Source organism: Arachis hypogaea, chromosome 5 (assembly GCF_003086295.3).
Source record: "Arachis hypogaea cultivar Tifrunner chromosome 5, arahy.Tifrunner.gnm2.J5K5, whole genome shotgun sequence".
Classification (NCBI taxonomy): Eukaryota; Viridiplantae; Streptophyta; class Magnoliopsida; order Fabales; family Fabaceae; genus Arachis; species Arachis hypogaea.
Genome location: NC_092040.1, coordinates 90,489,243 through 90,506,124, shown reverse-complemented (window position 1 = coordinate 90,506,124; position 16,882 = coordinate 90,489,243). Strand labels below are relative to the sequence as shown.

The 16,882-nt window shown below is 31.1% G+C and overlaps 1 non-coding gene across 1 annotated transcript; it reads right to left on the bottom strand.

Moving 5' to 3' along the window:
- Positions 1-857: 857 nt before the first annotated feature.
- On the bottom strand, positions 858-931 carry TRNAI-AAU (transfer RNA isoleucine (anticodon AAU)). The gene has a single exon. It is a non-coding gene; the product is annotated as a tRNA-Ile (tRNA).
- Between the last annotated feature and the right edge of the window lie 15,951 nt (positions 932-16,882).

Sequence of the window (16,882 nt, the reverse complement as noted above, 5' to 3'; positions counted from 1 at the left end):
GTTTTTTTTCTTCTTTGCAAATGTTTATCAATCTTTTTTCTTTGGTTATAACCAACGCCAAATACAGCTATTAATTTCTTTTACTATGTGTCATCAAATTACAAGCAAATGACAGGTTGTTAAATTCATTCTATATCATTTTTTCTATTATTAGATAAAATGTAATATTAACTAAAATAAATTTTATATTCTATTATGTAATAAACTAATAATAACAAAGTAGGTGCTAAAACTGCTAATAAACCTTTATGAGAATGCTAGACGAAAAGTAAAATAAGATTTTTAAACAAGAGAACTCAAGTTTGAGTTAGAAGAAAGGCTAAGCCAAAAGTTCAAGGTGATAAGTAGATTACTATTTGAAAAGTTTAATGAACAATAAGATTTATTAATCTAAACATAAAAATATAGGCCTATTAGCTCAGTTGGTTAGAGCGTCGTGCTAATAATGCGAAGGATTTAAAAAAAAATATTAATTACAAAAATAAATAAAGGATTTAAAAAAAAATATATTTTATACATGAAATGAGGCTTCATTTTTTACTGTTATTAAATGTAATGACATTGAAAACTTAACATTTTAATATGAAAAAAAATGAGCCACCTATGGTTTTATTAAATGTAATGACATTGAAAACTTAACATTTTAATATGAAAAAAGATGAGCCACTTATAGTCATTCACATTATTCAACATTTAACAATTTTCTAAGTTCTTATTCTTAATCTTTACTATGGTGCATAGTAATTTTCTTTTCTTTGTAATTCTTAAGTAAGAGTAATTTTAAATGAAAAAATACTAAAACATATTTTTTTTAAAAAATCCTTTATTTATTTTAATAATTAATATATTTCTTTTAATGGCCCATGCAGGTCTCGAACCTGCGACCTTCGCGTTATTAGCACGACGCTCTAACCAACTGAGCTAATAGGCCTATATTTTTTATGTTAAGAAATATATTAATTACAAAAATAAATAAAGGATTTTTAAAAAAATATATATTTTAGTATTTTTTCATTTAAAATTACTCGTACTTAAGAATTACAAAGAAAAGAAAATTACTATGCACCATAGTAAAGATTAAGAATAAGAACTTAGAAAATTGTTAAATGTTGAATAATGTGAATGACTATAGGTGGCTCATTTTTTTTCATATTAAAATGTTAAGTTTTCAATGTCATTACATTTAATAACAGTAAAAAATGAAGCCTCATTTCATGAAAATTGTTAAATGTTGCGATAAGAATAATGTGGATGACCATAGGTGGCTCATCTTTTTTCATATTAAAATGTTAAGTTTTCAATGTCATTACATTTAATAACAGTGAAAAATGAAGCCTCATTTTATGTATAAATAGAGGTTGAACCTCAGTGTATAACACATTAATCTTCTCTTTATTATCTATATACGAAACTTATATATATATCATCTCCTTTATAATAGTAATTGTAGTGAATATTACTACTAGAGTTATCTAATTATATTTCATATTTTATATTTGTTACCTCTTTCTTATTTATTTATTTAATTATTTTATAACACGTTATCAGCACGAGACTCTGATCAAATTTTAAGAAGACTCTAGGTAACAAATTTTTATTATGTCGAAACTCTTTCATCTTGAATATAATGCTCTTGATATATTTAGAAATAATTATTTATCATGGATATAGATGTTGAAATCCATCTTGATTCAATGGATCTTGAAGATACCATTGAGACTGAAAATAATACATCCCAAAAGGATAAAAGTCAAGGCCATGATTTTCTTTCATCGTCATCTTGACGAATGATTGAAAAATGAATATCCCACATTAAAAGATCTTGCAGATATGTGGAAAGACTTTGAAGAAAGCTACAATCATGTGATACTTCCTCAAACCCGATATGTTAAGGAAAAACTTTCTTGACTTTCCATGTCTCGAATGTGCTCCTGAAGCAGCAGTATCGATAAAAAGAATTTAAAAATATTCTGAGTTAATTTCTTGCTTTCTTGTTGCTGAACGCAACAATAAGTTACTTTTAAAGAATCATGAAGCACGCCCAGTTGGCGCCGCCCCATTTCCTGAAGTAAATACGGCAATTAACCCCAGAAGATTTTGATAACAAGAAAAATTATGGAAGGAAAAGAAATTATGTTCACAAGAAAGATCTTACCAGAAGTGGGATAAAGAAAGAAATAATGGGCAAAGTATATCAATTGAGGATAAATGCTTCCGTTGTGGTGGAAAGGGACATTGGTCACGTACCTGTCGTACTCCAAGGTACCTAGTTGATCTTTATCAAGCATCCTTAAAAAGGGATGACAAAGAAAAGAAAACAAATTTTGTTTCAAATGATGAAAATTCTACCGCTCATTATGATGTATCTAATTTCTTTAAGGATTCTGAAGGTAATATTGGCTATTTGATCAATGATGGAATAGTTTGATATGTGTATGTGTTTGTTAAGTATTCATGTGAATAATTTGACTGTGCATGTACTTCTACTCATTTTATAATTATCATTTGTTTTTGAAGAAAAATGACAAGGACATATTCTGAAGATATTTGCCTTGTGGATAGTGCAAGTTCGCACACTATTCTTAAAAGTGATATATATTTTACCCATCTTGTGCCAAAAGAAGAATATGTTAATACTATTATTGGCTCGGGCAATGTGATAGAAAGCTCCGGAAGAACTATAATTTTGTTTTCTAGAGGAACAAAATTCATAATAAATAATGCACTATTGTCTACCAAGTCTCGAAGAAACTTGTTGAGTTTTAAAGATATTCGCCGAAATGGATATCATATTGAGACTATGAATGAGGGAAATCATGAGTACTTATGTATCACAACTCATGATTCATATAAGAAAGTTATATTAGAAAAGTTGCCCTCACTTTCATCTGGGTTATATTATACCAAGATTAGTGCAATTGAATCACATGCCATTGTAAACCAGAAGTTTACTAGTCCAAATGAATTCATAACTTGGCATGATAGATTGGGTCATCCGAGAACAACCATGATGAGGAGAATTATTGAAAACTCTCATGGACGAACTAAAGAACCAGAAGATTCTTAAAACTAGTGAATTTTATTGTGCTGCATGTTCTCAGGGAAAGTTAATTTTAAGGCCATCACCAGTAAAGATTGGATTTGAGTCCCCTGAATTTCTAGAAAGAATTCAAGGTGATATATGTGGACTTATTCATCCACCATGTGGATCTTTAAGATATTTTATGGTCTTAATAGACGCATCTTTGAGATGGTCACATGTGTGCTTATTGTCTTCTCACAACCTGGCGTTTGCGAGATTACTGGCTCAAATTATTCGATTAAAAGTACAATTTCCAGAAAATTCAATCAAAGTAATTTGCCTTGATAATGCTGGTGAAATTACTTCCCAAGCTTTTGATGCTTATTGTATGGCTAATGGAATAAGTGTTGAACATTTAGTAGCTTATGTTCACACACAAAATGGGTTAGCAGAATCATTTATTAAATGCCTCCAATTGATTACTAGACTATTACTTATGAGAACAAATCTCCCAACCTCGATTTGGGGGCGTGCTATTTTACATGTCGCAGCACTTATTCGTTTGAGGCCAACGAGTTACCATCAGTTCTCTCCTATACAATTAGCTTTCGGCTAACAGCCAAATGTCTCCCATTTAATAATATTTGGGTGTGCGATATATGTTCCCATTGTACCACCTAATCGCACCAAAATGGGACCCCAAAGAAAATTGGGGATATATGTTGGATATGATTCTCCCTCTATAGTGAGGTATCTTCAGATACAAATGGGAAATGTATTTAAAGCCTGGTTTGCGGATTGTCATTTTGATGAATCAAAATTTCCAACATTAGGGGGAGAGAATAAGCTTCCTGAAAAGGAACTTAATTGAAATGCATCATCGTTGATGCATTTAGATCATCGATCAGGGCAATGTGAACTAGAAGTTCAAAAGATTATACATTTGCAAAGAATAGCAAATGAATTGCCTGATACATTTTCCGATACAAAGAGGATAACCAAATCTTATATACCAGCAGAAAATGTCCCAATTCGAATTGATGTCCCAGTAGGACAAGTAGCCACTGAAGCAAATTCACACCAGAAGCGTGGCAGGACGGAAAATGCCCCAATTCGAATTGATGTCCCAGTAGGACAAATAGCCACTGAAACAAATACACGAAGCGTGGCAGGCCTATCGGTTCCAAAGATAAAAATCCTCGAAAGAGAAAAGAGGTAAATACTATTCCTGTTGAAAAAGACATAGTAAAGACACCTACAGTTGTCCAAAATTCTGATATAATTTTAACGCCAGAAGACGTTCAGGTACCTGAAAATTATAAAAATGATATCTCGATAAATTATGTCTTTACAGGAGAGAAATGGGACCGAAATAAGACAATTGTCAATGAAATATTTGCATATAATGTGGCATTAAATATCATGCATGAAAGTAAGGATCTTGAGCCAAGATTAGTCGAAGAATGTCGACAAAGGAATTATTGGCCAAAATGGAAAGAAGCCATGAAGGCTGAATTAGACTCACTTGCAAAACGTGAAGCCTTTGGACCTGTAGTCCGTACACATGAAGATGTAAAACCTGTTGGATAGCGATGGGTATTTGTGAGAAAACAAAATGAGCAAAATGAAGTTGTGCGCTACAAAGCCCGACTTGTGGCACAAGGTTTTTCACAAAGGCCCGGTATAGATTATGAAGAAACGTATTCCCCAATAATGGATGCGATAACATTGCGTTATTTGGTCAGTTTATCTGCATATCATAAACTGCATATGCATTTAATGGATGTGGTAACAGCCTATTTATATGGCTCATTAGATCGGGATATCTATATAAAAGTCCATGAAGGACTAAAGATGTCTAAACCATCTAATGAATTTTCGCAGGGATTATACTCAGTTAAATTGCAAAGATCTTTATACGGTCTAAAGTAATATGGACGAATGTGGTATAATCGTCTAACTGAGTATTTGGCCAAAAACAGATTTAAGAATGATGATATTTGCCCATGTGTTTTCATAAAGAAAAGTGCATCTGGATTCATTATAATTTCTGTGTATGTTGATGATTTAAATATCATTGGGACTCCTGAAGAGATTCCAATAATTATAAAAACTCTAAAAGAAGAGTTTGAGATGAAAGATCTTGGAAGGACTAAATTTTGTCTCAGCCTGCAGATCGAGCATACAAAAAATAGAATCTTTATTCATCAAACAACATACACAGAAAAAATCTTGAAAAGATTTTATATGGATAAGTAACATCCTTTGAGTACCCCTATGATCGTAAGATCTTTGGATGTGAAAAAGGATCAATTCTGTCCTAAAGAAGAGAACGAAGATATCCTTGGTCCTGAAGTACTATATCTTGGTGCCATTGGAGCGTTGATGTATCTTGCCAATAATACGCGACCTAACATATCATTCGCGGTGAATTTACTAGCAAGATATAGTTCCTCTCCAACCAGAAAACATTAGAGTGGAATCAAACAGATCTTTTGATATCTTCATGGAACGGTTGATATGAGATTGTTTTATCCCTATGAATCCAAGTCACAATTAGTTGGCTATGCAGATGCTGGATATTTGTCTGATCCACATAAAGGGAGATTTCAAACAGGATACCTATTCACATATGGTGGTACAGCTATATCATGGAGGTCCACGAATCAGACAATAGCAGCAACCTCCTCTAATCATGCTGAAATACTAGCAATTCATGAAGCTAGTCGCGAGTGTTTTTGGCTGAGGAGCCTGATTCAATATATTCTGTCATCATGTGGATTGATTGATCATAAGATAGCTCCAACTGTCTTGTTTGAAGATAATACAGCATGCATTGCTCAACTTAAAGGCGGATACATCAAAGGTGATAGAACAAAGCATATTTCTCTCAAATTCTTCTTCACTCATGATCTTCAAAATCAAGGAACAATTGATATCCAACAGATCCGCTTAAGTGATAATATGGCAGATTATTTACAAAGTCACTCCTAAAATTCTCCTTTGAAAGATTGGTACATGAGATTGGGATACGCTGATTTCGAGACATTAAATGTTGTCGGCAAGAGGGGGAGACTGTACTGATTTGATGTCGGCAAGAGGGGGAGACTGTACTCTTTTTTCCTTGGTCAGGTTTTTTCCCAGTGGATTTTTCTTGACAAGGTTTTTAATGAGGCAGTCCCATCACTAAAGGATATTATACTCTTTTTCCTTCACTAAGGTTTTTTCCCACTGGATTTTTCTTTAGTAAGGTTTTAACGAGGTAATAATCCTAAATGGTCATCTAAGAAAGAGTGTTGCGATAAGAATAATATGGATGACCATAGGTGGTTCATCTTTTTCCATACTGAAATGCTAAATTTCCAATGTCATTATATTTAATGATAGTGGAAAATAAAGCCTCATTTCATGTATAAATAGAAGTTGAACTTCAGTATATAACACACATCAATAACAATAATCTTCTCTCTCTATTATCTATATACGAAACTTTTTTCTTTCTCTTTCTTTCATATGTTACTATTATATATATATATATATATATATATATATATATATATGAATCATCTCATTTATAATAGTAATTGTAGTGAATATTATTATTAGAGTTATCTAATTATATTTCATATTTTATATTTGTTACTCCTTTTTTATTTATTTATTTAGTTATTTTATAACATTAAAATATTTATAACGTAACTAAAATTATTGAACAAAGTTATGTATAATATTAAAGATCAGAAGATAACATATTTGTGGATGAAAAAAAAGCAGGGAAAAGGACATATGGGTGGATGTGTAGGGTAATGTCAATTGTGTGAACTACCATATGAACATCCCAAAATGTCAACAAAAGTTTATTTTTATTTTCCCCTTCGTGATTCGGATACACACCACACGTTTATCACACTTTTAACGAGTAATGCTTCATCACTAATAAAATATAGAGTAATTTTATGTATATACTAAAATCAGTTATTAACATCAGTTATTAGTATAAAATATATATTGAAATTAAATATATATTAAAAATAAATTAAACCATACATATATTTATATACAAATACATTAATGACTAATTTTAGAATACAAATAATATTTTTATAAAATATATATATATATATATATATATATATATATATTTTACAGATAATTAACTAATATATACTTTAAATTTTAAATTCTAAACTTTTAACTCTAAATTTTAAATTTTTATTATAAAAAATATTAACTAAGTATTGATTAATATTAATAAAAATTTTAACTTTTAACATTTCTTATTTTAATTACTTTCTTTTATTCTTTTCTCTGCTTTGAAGAAACGCATAAAACATTTTGGATTTAGCTAATATGAATTAGAGCATATGTTAATGTCTATTATTTTATTAGTACATTTTTTTAATAAACATAAAATAGATATATTAAACATTTAAACTTTATAATTTTTTAATTTATAATTTTAACATATCATCTAAAAAATACATGTTAATCAAATTTTATTTTTTATAACTTTAAAATTTTGCATTTTATACTTTTTTTAAATTTTGGTTTTTATAATTTTTTTTTTCTTATTTTGGTCTTTATAAAATTTAGAGAAAGCATCTAAATTAATTTTCAAAACATTTTATATTAGATATTTTATATTCTAATAATTTTTTATTCTCTAAAAATAATTGGAACTTACTCTGGTAAGATAGATTAGTATCTTTGTTATTTTAAAAATGACTAATTTATTCTATAATGGTATTAATTTTTAATTATCTTAGAATAAAATTTGTTAAAAACATATTGTTAAAGACAAAAATAAAAAAATTTAATTGAAAGCAACAGAATGACAAATTTGTCTGATAAGAATAAATTTGGAGGATTTTTGAATAATAAAAAATTGTTGAAACCAAAATATTTGATTTAAAATTCATTGAGAATTAATTTAGGTATTTATTTTAAAACTTAAAAAATTTTATTGCAATCTTTGTCATTAATTTGTTTCGTTAAGTATTGACGTTACAAGTTAATATTTTATTACATCAACATTTCAGCTAGTCATGTATGTCAGCATCTAATCTCCTACCTAAATAGTTAACAAAATAAATTAATAACAGAGACTAAATATAAATTTTTTAAATTTTATAAAAATCAAAATATTAAAAAATAAATTTCTAACAACCAACTAAAAACAATAAGTGTCTTAAAAAGAACTCATTTAATTCAGAAATTAAAATGATAAATCTCAAGGGTATGGTACATACTTATTAATTATTACCCTTATGTCCTGTCCTTCCCCAACTGCCTTTTTGTCTCTTGTCCTTTTTTTTTTTCAGTAATTTTACATGTCTACTAATAAGGGGTTCAAGATTATTTGATCCGACCTTGGATCTTAGAAAGTGATATGGTGAATAAATAAATAAATAAATGAAAGCTAACTCGTAAAAAAAAAAAAATCAGTTTTGTTTTATTTGGTTACCCTAACCCAACGAGCTTATATAAATTTGTAATGTCTAAAATACGTTGTAGATAATTCTATATGATAATTTGTAACTTTTGTTAATATATACTATGTTTTTGTTTGCAAGAACTTGTACTATAATTTTGATAATAATTTATAGGTGAAAACTCAGGTGCAGTCGACTTCATATGAAGTTAATAATCGATAGTCATTAAATAATTAGACTGATTTGATTAAATTTTTATCTAACGATTTTTAGCTATCAACTTCATGTAAATTCGGCTGTACGTGAATTTTCACCTAATTTATAACATGATAACTCCAAGACACAACTACGTACACTCAATATTTTGTAACTTTTGTCCTCTTTGTTAATTTTTCTTCGTCTTTTTTTTTTTAATGTAGTAGAAACTATATATGTTGTATGTAGTTGATGTTTGGTTAAGAGGGTTGTCAAAATAACAAATCTCTTTATTAATGAAATAAGTTTAATTTCACCAATAATTTATAATTTATAATTACAGAAAGCTTGACAACCTGTGAAAATAAGTTGAGAGTTCAAACTAATTTATTTGCATACACTATGCATGACGATGACACATATGCTCCCAATACGGATCCTTGTTTGTTAGGTTGCCTCCCAATTAAAGTTATTTATAGGAAATGGACCCTCCAAGCACGATATTTGAAAAGGAAAAAGTTGTTTACATATTTTATTGCCGATTTACATTAATATATGACGACATGGAAGTACTTTTATAATAAATAATGCAATTGTAATTTTTTAAACATGTTGTATTAAAATTAAGTTTTATATAAATAATATCTACAAATGTCTCATTTTCCTTTTGGTTTAAAACATAAGACAATAGTATAAATGAATGGTTCCTTATTCTGATCTATTTATTGAAAAAATTATTTCCTACAATAATTTATTTTTATAATTAAGTGAATAGTTTTTATATAGTATATCGACACAATTCTAAGAATTTATCGTCAAATACACTTATTTAAAGAGTGTGAAAAACGCATAAACAATAATTAATCTAAGATCTAATATACAAATGTTAAATTTAGAGTTAAATTAATCATAATTAACGATGACAAATATTATTTAGATCATAACTTAATAATTTAAATTATTAATTCATTTTGATGTGTAAGTGTTGCAATTTCAATTATAGTGATTTAGCAGCGTTTTATCTTAGAGCAGCTCACAAATTACTATTATCCGATCCGTTTTGCGACAATAAAAAATTCTCATTATCCAATTTAAAACCTTCACATATGTCAAGAATTTTGTAGTGTCTATTCTTCAACCGATATATAAAAGGCATATTCTTCTATTAGCTGCTATGTGAATGAAAGCCAAAAAAAGGAAGAATAGTAAACTATTATTTCTATCTATAAAAGTTAAAATTTATTCATAAAAAAAAAATTATTATTTGTACTTATAAAATATGAGCTCTACACAATAAAATTATTTAAACACTAAAAAATTTTTTAAAAATTTTAAATTATTCTTATCTTTACCACTACTACTATCATTCTTCCCTCCCGCTCTCTTCACACTCCTTTTTTTTTTTATTTTGTTCATTTCCATTTTTTTCATTCTCACCCCTTTTAATTTTCATAATGAACTTCCACTGTGAATCTCTTCTAACGTTATTGTAGAGGCCAAGAGATCCACCATCATCACCACTATACCTTCTTCTCTACCTGTTCTTTCATTTTCATTCTGTTATCTTTTTTTCATTGTTGTTAATGTTGTTGTTGTTGGAGAATGTGAAAAGGAGCAGAGACGAAATGGTAAATTTACATTTTGCGAATTGAATTTGTGGTCTTAGATCTATTTTTTGCGATGACGTAGTTGTATCGGCTCAATTGATTCGATTTTTGGTTCTTTTCCATTTGATACATTCTGTCAATGTTGTTGATGTCTCTGTTGTGTAACAATACTTTGTTTTATATATATATATATATATATATATATATATATATATATATATATATATATATATATATATATATATATAAGCGAGAGAGAGAAATGTGATGATGCAGATAATAATTAAGGGTAATTTGAAATTTTTAGATAATTTTTTAGTGTTTGAATAATTTTATTGTGCGAAATTTATGTTTTAGGACTACAAATGATAATTTTTTTTCTACGAATAAATGTATTAACGTTTTCAGCTTTCGTAAATACAAACAATAGTTTACTCAAAAAAAATTATATCATTCCATCATAACTAATTTGAAGGAAAAGAAAAGATTTGTACCAAATTATGGTACGTACCAATTATAAGAAAGTTCAATGAGGAAATCAGAGCAGTACATACACTTGGTAAAAATCAAAGGAGCAAGGACAATAAATTCGATGATTCTACAATGAACAGAAATTTAGAAATGTTCATGCGAGATAATCCATGCATGCAGTAGTGGATTCAAAATTTGAGGACGTGTAAAATTTCAATTTTGAAAATTCGGCCTTTTTCTTTTTATATATATATATAATTGGCATTCTTCCAAAGTTAAAGTGTAAGAAAAGAAAGTATCTTCATTAAATATTTTTTTGACACTAGTTCTTTTCTTCCTCCTACTTACAAAGAAAATATCAATCATTCTCTTTAAAAAAAAATGGTCGTAGAATGTCTTATATTTTCATTGAATTATTTTGTTTTTAAAGTCTATCTCTTTTGTATTAAAAAAGGTTAAAACAATATTTATTTGAGGAATCAATGCAAGCCAAGAGTGAAAAAAAAAAATACAAGAGAGATAGATTGAAAAAGGTTATAAAATCTGTGTTTCAATTATCTTTTAGGGTAAAGTATTAAATTGTTCTTTTACTTTGAGCATAATTCTATTTTGAGTCTTAAAGTTTAAAGTGTTCTATTTGAATTTAAAAAAAGTTTCATTTAGTTTCAATGTAGTCCTATCGTAAGGTCAAAGTTAAATAATTAACAAAATGTCCTACATGTACAAGTACAAAGTCGATAATTTGAAAAACAAATACAAACTCCAAATGCACAATATCAACTGTGAATGCATCAATATATATTTTTTTATTTTTCTTACAATTTAAATGAAATATTTTCTATAGAACTAAGGAGAATGACAAATAAATGTATTGATGCATCCACGGTTAATTTTGTGCCTCTAGAGCTTGTACTTATTCTCCAGATTATCGATCTTATTCTTGTATTGCTGTCATGTAGGACATTCCATTAATTTTATAACTTTGACCTCACAATAGAGATATATTGAAGTTAAATGAAACTTTTTTGGATTCAAATAGAACACATTAAACCTTAAAGACCAAAACAGGATTACACCCAAACATAGGGGACCAATTTAATACTTTATCCGTAATAATATTTTTGCAGGTATAAACATGGATATAGTTCTGTTACCATGGTACAAAGAGTTTAGGAAAGAAATGAAGAATTATTCAGAGAAGTATTATTTTTGTTATTCATATTTTTCATCTGTGATTACAAGGTACTTACCAATATATAGACTAAGAGTACGCTAAGAGTACGCTCGTTATGGAATAATATCCTAATAAATTACATTGATTTTTTTTCTAATCATCTTTGATATTTTCCTAATTTTATTTCCTACTTATGATATTCTAATACTCCCCCTCAAGGTGAGTAGTGGGATCACCAATACTCAGCTTGGTTAGAACTTTAGCAAGGGCTTGTCTTGAAACTGCTTTAGTAAGAATATCAGCCAACTGATCTTCTGATCTCACAAATGGAAGCTCAATAATGTCATTCTCAATTTTTTCTTTGATAAAGTGTCGATCCACCTCAACATGTTTTGTTCTATCATGTTGTACGAGATTCTCTGGTGGAAACTCAATCTCAGTCATCAATTGTCTTATCCACAATACTTCAGTTATGCCTTTAATGATCCCTCGAAATTCTATTTCTGTGCATGAAAGAGCTACAACTTTCTGCTTCTTGCTTTTTCAAGTTACCAGGTTGCCTCCAACAAGTGTAAAGTAACTAGCTATTGATCTTCTATTATTTGGGTTGCCCGCCCAATCTGCGTCAGTGTATGCCTCAACCTTCAAATGACTATTCCTTTTGAAAATGATTCCACTTCCTGGAGCTCCTTTCAAATATCGAACTATCCTCATGGCAGCTTCCATATGATCTTCTTGTATGACTTATGCATAAACTGACTTACTATTCCCACAGCATAAGCTATGTCAGGCCGAGTATGTGATAAGTAAATTAGTTTTCCAACTAGTCGTTGGAACCTTTCCTTATCTGTTAAGGTGGCACATTTTACCATCTTCAACTTGTGATTAACTTACATGGGCGTATCTATTGGTTTGTAATCCACCATTCCTATTTCTGCCAGAAGGTCCAAAATGTACTTTCTTTGGGAGATAAAGATTCCTTTGCTGGATCGTAGAACCTCTATTCCTAAGAAATATTTTGGTCCTCCCAAATCCTTCATCCGAAGTCTGTAAATAGGTTTCTTCTCAATTTTGTAATTTCTTCAACATCACTTCCCGTTATGATCATATCATCCACATAGATTATTAGGCAAGTGATTAAATCTCCCCGTTTTTTCAAAAAAAGGGTATGATCAGAGTTGCTTTGCTTGTACCCATACCTTTTCATGGCAACTGTAAATCTTTCAAACCAGGCACATGGAGATTGTTTAAGCCCATAAAGAGCCTTCTTTAACCGGAAAACTTCATGTTTTCTAAATCCCGTTGAGAAACCTGGAGGAGCTTCCATGTACATTTCTTCTTTCAACTCTCCATGCAAGCAATCATTCTTGACGTCAAATTGATAGAGTGGCCAATATCCATTTGCTGCTATTGAAAACAACACCCTGATAGTAATAATCTTTGCAACTGGTGAAAAAATATTAGTGTAGTCGATACCATAGGTCTGTGTATAACCTTTGGCCACCAACCTTGCCTTGTACCGTTTAATAGTGCCATCTGCCTTGTGTTTAATGGTGAAAACCCATTTGCACCCGACTGGCTTTTTTTCTGTCAGTAGGATACACTTCTCTCAAGTTCTGTTCTTCTCTAGAGCTTCCATTTCTGTATTCATGGTTTTTCGCCATTCAGCTTTCTCATTGGCTTCTCGGACATTTCTTGGAATATCTTCTGTTAAGAGTCTGGTAGAAAAAGCCTTTGCAATATTTGCTATTCCTTTTCTATCCACTCTTATCGGATATCTTGAGTTATGGAGAACATGTTCTGGTGAGTATCGATCAAGAGGCATCCCTCTGTTTCTTTTTGGAGGAAGAATAAAGGTATTGGACTCTGGTTCTTCATGTTCCAATGCTATACTGTTATTGTTAGAATGTTAGTGGCCTCATTAAAAACAGGGAGTAAATTATCAGATTGACAATTACTTACCTCTTGTCTGACATTCTCAAAAGGACTCCACTGGTGGTATGTACCGAGTTATTTTCTACGTTGAGTGAAGTATGCTCGGTAGCTCCATCTACTTGCTCTGTTTGAACAGTTTCTGGGCAACAAAGGTTATTTAGCCAATTTGGTGGTTCATTATTGTTCTCCCTCTGAATGCCATGTTGGCAGTTGAAGTAAAATTTGGATTCTAAAAAATCACAATCCATGGTCACATGAATACGATGAGTGATTGGATTGTAGCACCTATACCCCTTTTGTTGTGTAGCATACCCAACGAAAATACATTTTTCTGCACAAGGATCAAGTTTGGTTCTATTGACTTTAGGGATATGGACAAAGATGGAACATCCAAATACTCGAGGTGGTAAGGTTAGAATAGGCAGGATTGTAGTTTGAATAGCCAAGACTTGTAAGGGTATTTTGTGGTGGAGAACTTGGGTAGGTAGGCGATTTAGTAAGTAGGCAGAGGTCGCTATAGCTTCAGGCCAAAAAGTGTTTAAAGCGTGTGAATAAAAAAGCATGGCTCGAGTCATCTCAAGTAACTTACAATTTCGCCGCTCAGCCACACCATTTTGTTGGGGGTGTATTTGGGCAGGAAGACTGATGGATAAGATCATTTTTCATAAAAAAATTGCGCATTGATTGGTTTATAAATTTCCCACCATTATCTGAGCGAAGTACTTGGATTTTCTTATTGAATTGAGTTTGAATCATTTGGTAGAAAGCAAAGAATTTATCAGGTACTTCAGATTTGTGTTTTAAAAAATATACCCAAGTCATGCGAGAGAAATCATCTATAAATAACACAAAATATTGAAAATTATTATGGGCAATAAGGACTGGGTCCCACACATCAGAGTGTATTAGAGAAAAACTGGAATTGACTCTAGTGTTAGTTGGAGAAAAAGAAACTCTGTGATTTTTTGCACAAATACAAGTTTCACATTTGAGGAGTTCAGTACTACTTGTAAAAAGACTAGGAAATAGAAAGTTGAGGTACCCAAATGAAGGATGTCCGAAACGCCTGTGGCATAACCAAAGTTGCCGAGTAACCGTTCCGTGAGCAAGCATGGCATGACCCTAGTGTGCTACTTCATCAACGTAGTAAAGGCCTTCTCGCTCAGTACCACGCCCAATGATCTCCTACGTAAGAATGTCCTGTAAAAGACAAAAGGTAGAGTACATGAGTACCACACAATTTAGTTCCTTTGTTACTTGGCTAACAGACATTAATTTTGATGATAGTGCAGGGACATAGAGGTAATTTTTTAATTTCAATTTTTCTGAAAAAGTAATGGAGCCTCCTCCTTTAACATCAATTAATTCTCCACTAGCTGTTTCAATATGGACTTTTGAAGGTATATTCAAGCTGTTAAAATCATGGAGGTCATGAGTCATAATATCGGTAGCCCCACAATCGAAAATCCATTCATTTATCTTTTTAATTGGATTTTGATTTTGGGTCTCCCCTTTATATTGAGTCGTGGTCTAGGCTGAGCAGCCAAGGAGTTCAGTCACGAAGTCTCCTACTTCAAAAGTTACATCTCTCCTCTTTTTATCAGCAGCTTGCTTCATGCGATTCTGGGCTCTATTCAACTGAAATTGTAACTCATCGAGCATCTGATTGTGATCTTCCATTAGTAGTCGAACTTCCTCTACTGTAGATTCCAGCCCCCTCTTAACAATGGAGGCGGCTCCCTCCCGTATAAAGCTCGAAAAGGGGTCATGCGAATGGACCCGTGATAAGTAGTATTATACTACAACTCGGCCCAAGGCAGCCAAGTGCACCACTGTTTTGCCTTAGAGCCTGTGAGGCAGTGGAGATAGGTCTCTAAGCACTTGTTAATAGCCTCTGTTTAGCCGTCGGTTGATGCGCTAATTTAACACAACAAACTAACCGACAAGTGCACCGGGTCGTACCAAGTAATACCTCAGGTGAGTGAGGGTCGATTCCACGAGGATTGACGGATCAAGCAGCAATGGTTAAATGATTTACTTAGTTAGGCAAGCAGAAAATGGTTTTGAGACATTCAAAAGGTTTAAGAAGTGACTTCAAAATATCAGAAGGCAGGCACGCAAGTAATTAAGTTGAAAATAAAATATGGGAGAAAACAGTTAAGGCTTTATAGTCATCTATTTTTCTGGATTAACTTTTCTTACTAACTATTTTAATCATGTAGGATTTAATTTATGGCAAATTATATGTGACTAGACCCTAATTCCTTAGACCTTTCTAGTCTCCTCTAAAATTCATCGACTGCCAATGCCTTGGTCAATTAATTCCAATTAGAGGGTGAAGTTCAAATTCCAGTTTATATGCCACAAAAATTCTAATTACCCAAAAATAAGAGGATTATATGTCACGTATCCTGTTAAATCCAAATAATTAAAATTTAGGAGAATATGTTTTCAACCTGTTGTTCAAGTAAAGAGCTTTTCCAAGTTTTACAAGAACTCAAATAGAAAGAGGGTCATACTTCCGTTCCACCCAAATTCATAAAATAAAGAGCGAAACAATTCTTAAATTATAAATCCATACATGAATTAAAATAGAAAAAGCAATAAAATCAATCCATACAAATAGACAGAGCTCCTAACCTTAACAATGGAGGATTAGTTGCTCATGGTTCAGAGAGAAAAACTAGGATTGTGATAAAATGTACAGAGTTCCAATCTGATGGCCTCCTCAGTTAACTAATGGAATCTCTTTTTATAACTAATCCTAATTAATTTAAAATCTAATTATCTAAATTTAACAATGATATCTTTTCCTAAAAATAAGATTTGAATTTAAATCAGAATAATCAGCAGGTCTTCAGTTGATGGATGGAGACCACATGTTTTGTCCATTCTGGAGCTTCTAATCTGTGTTTTCTGGGCTGAAAACTGGGTCAAAACAGCCCAAAAATTGCCCCCAGCGTTTTTCTACGTTTTCTGCATGTGGCGCATGTCACGCGTACGCGTCGATGGTATTTTTCGTAAGTCACGCGGACGCGTCGGTCAC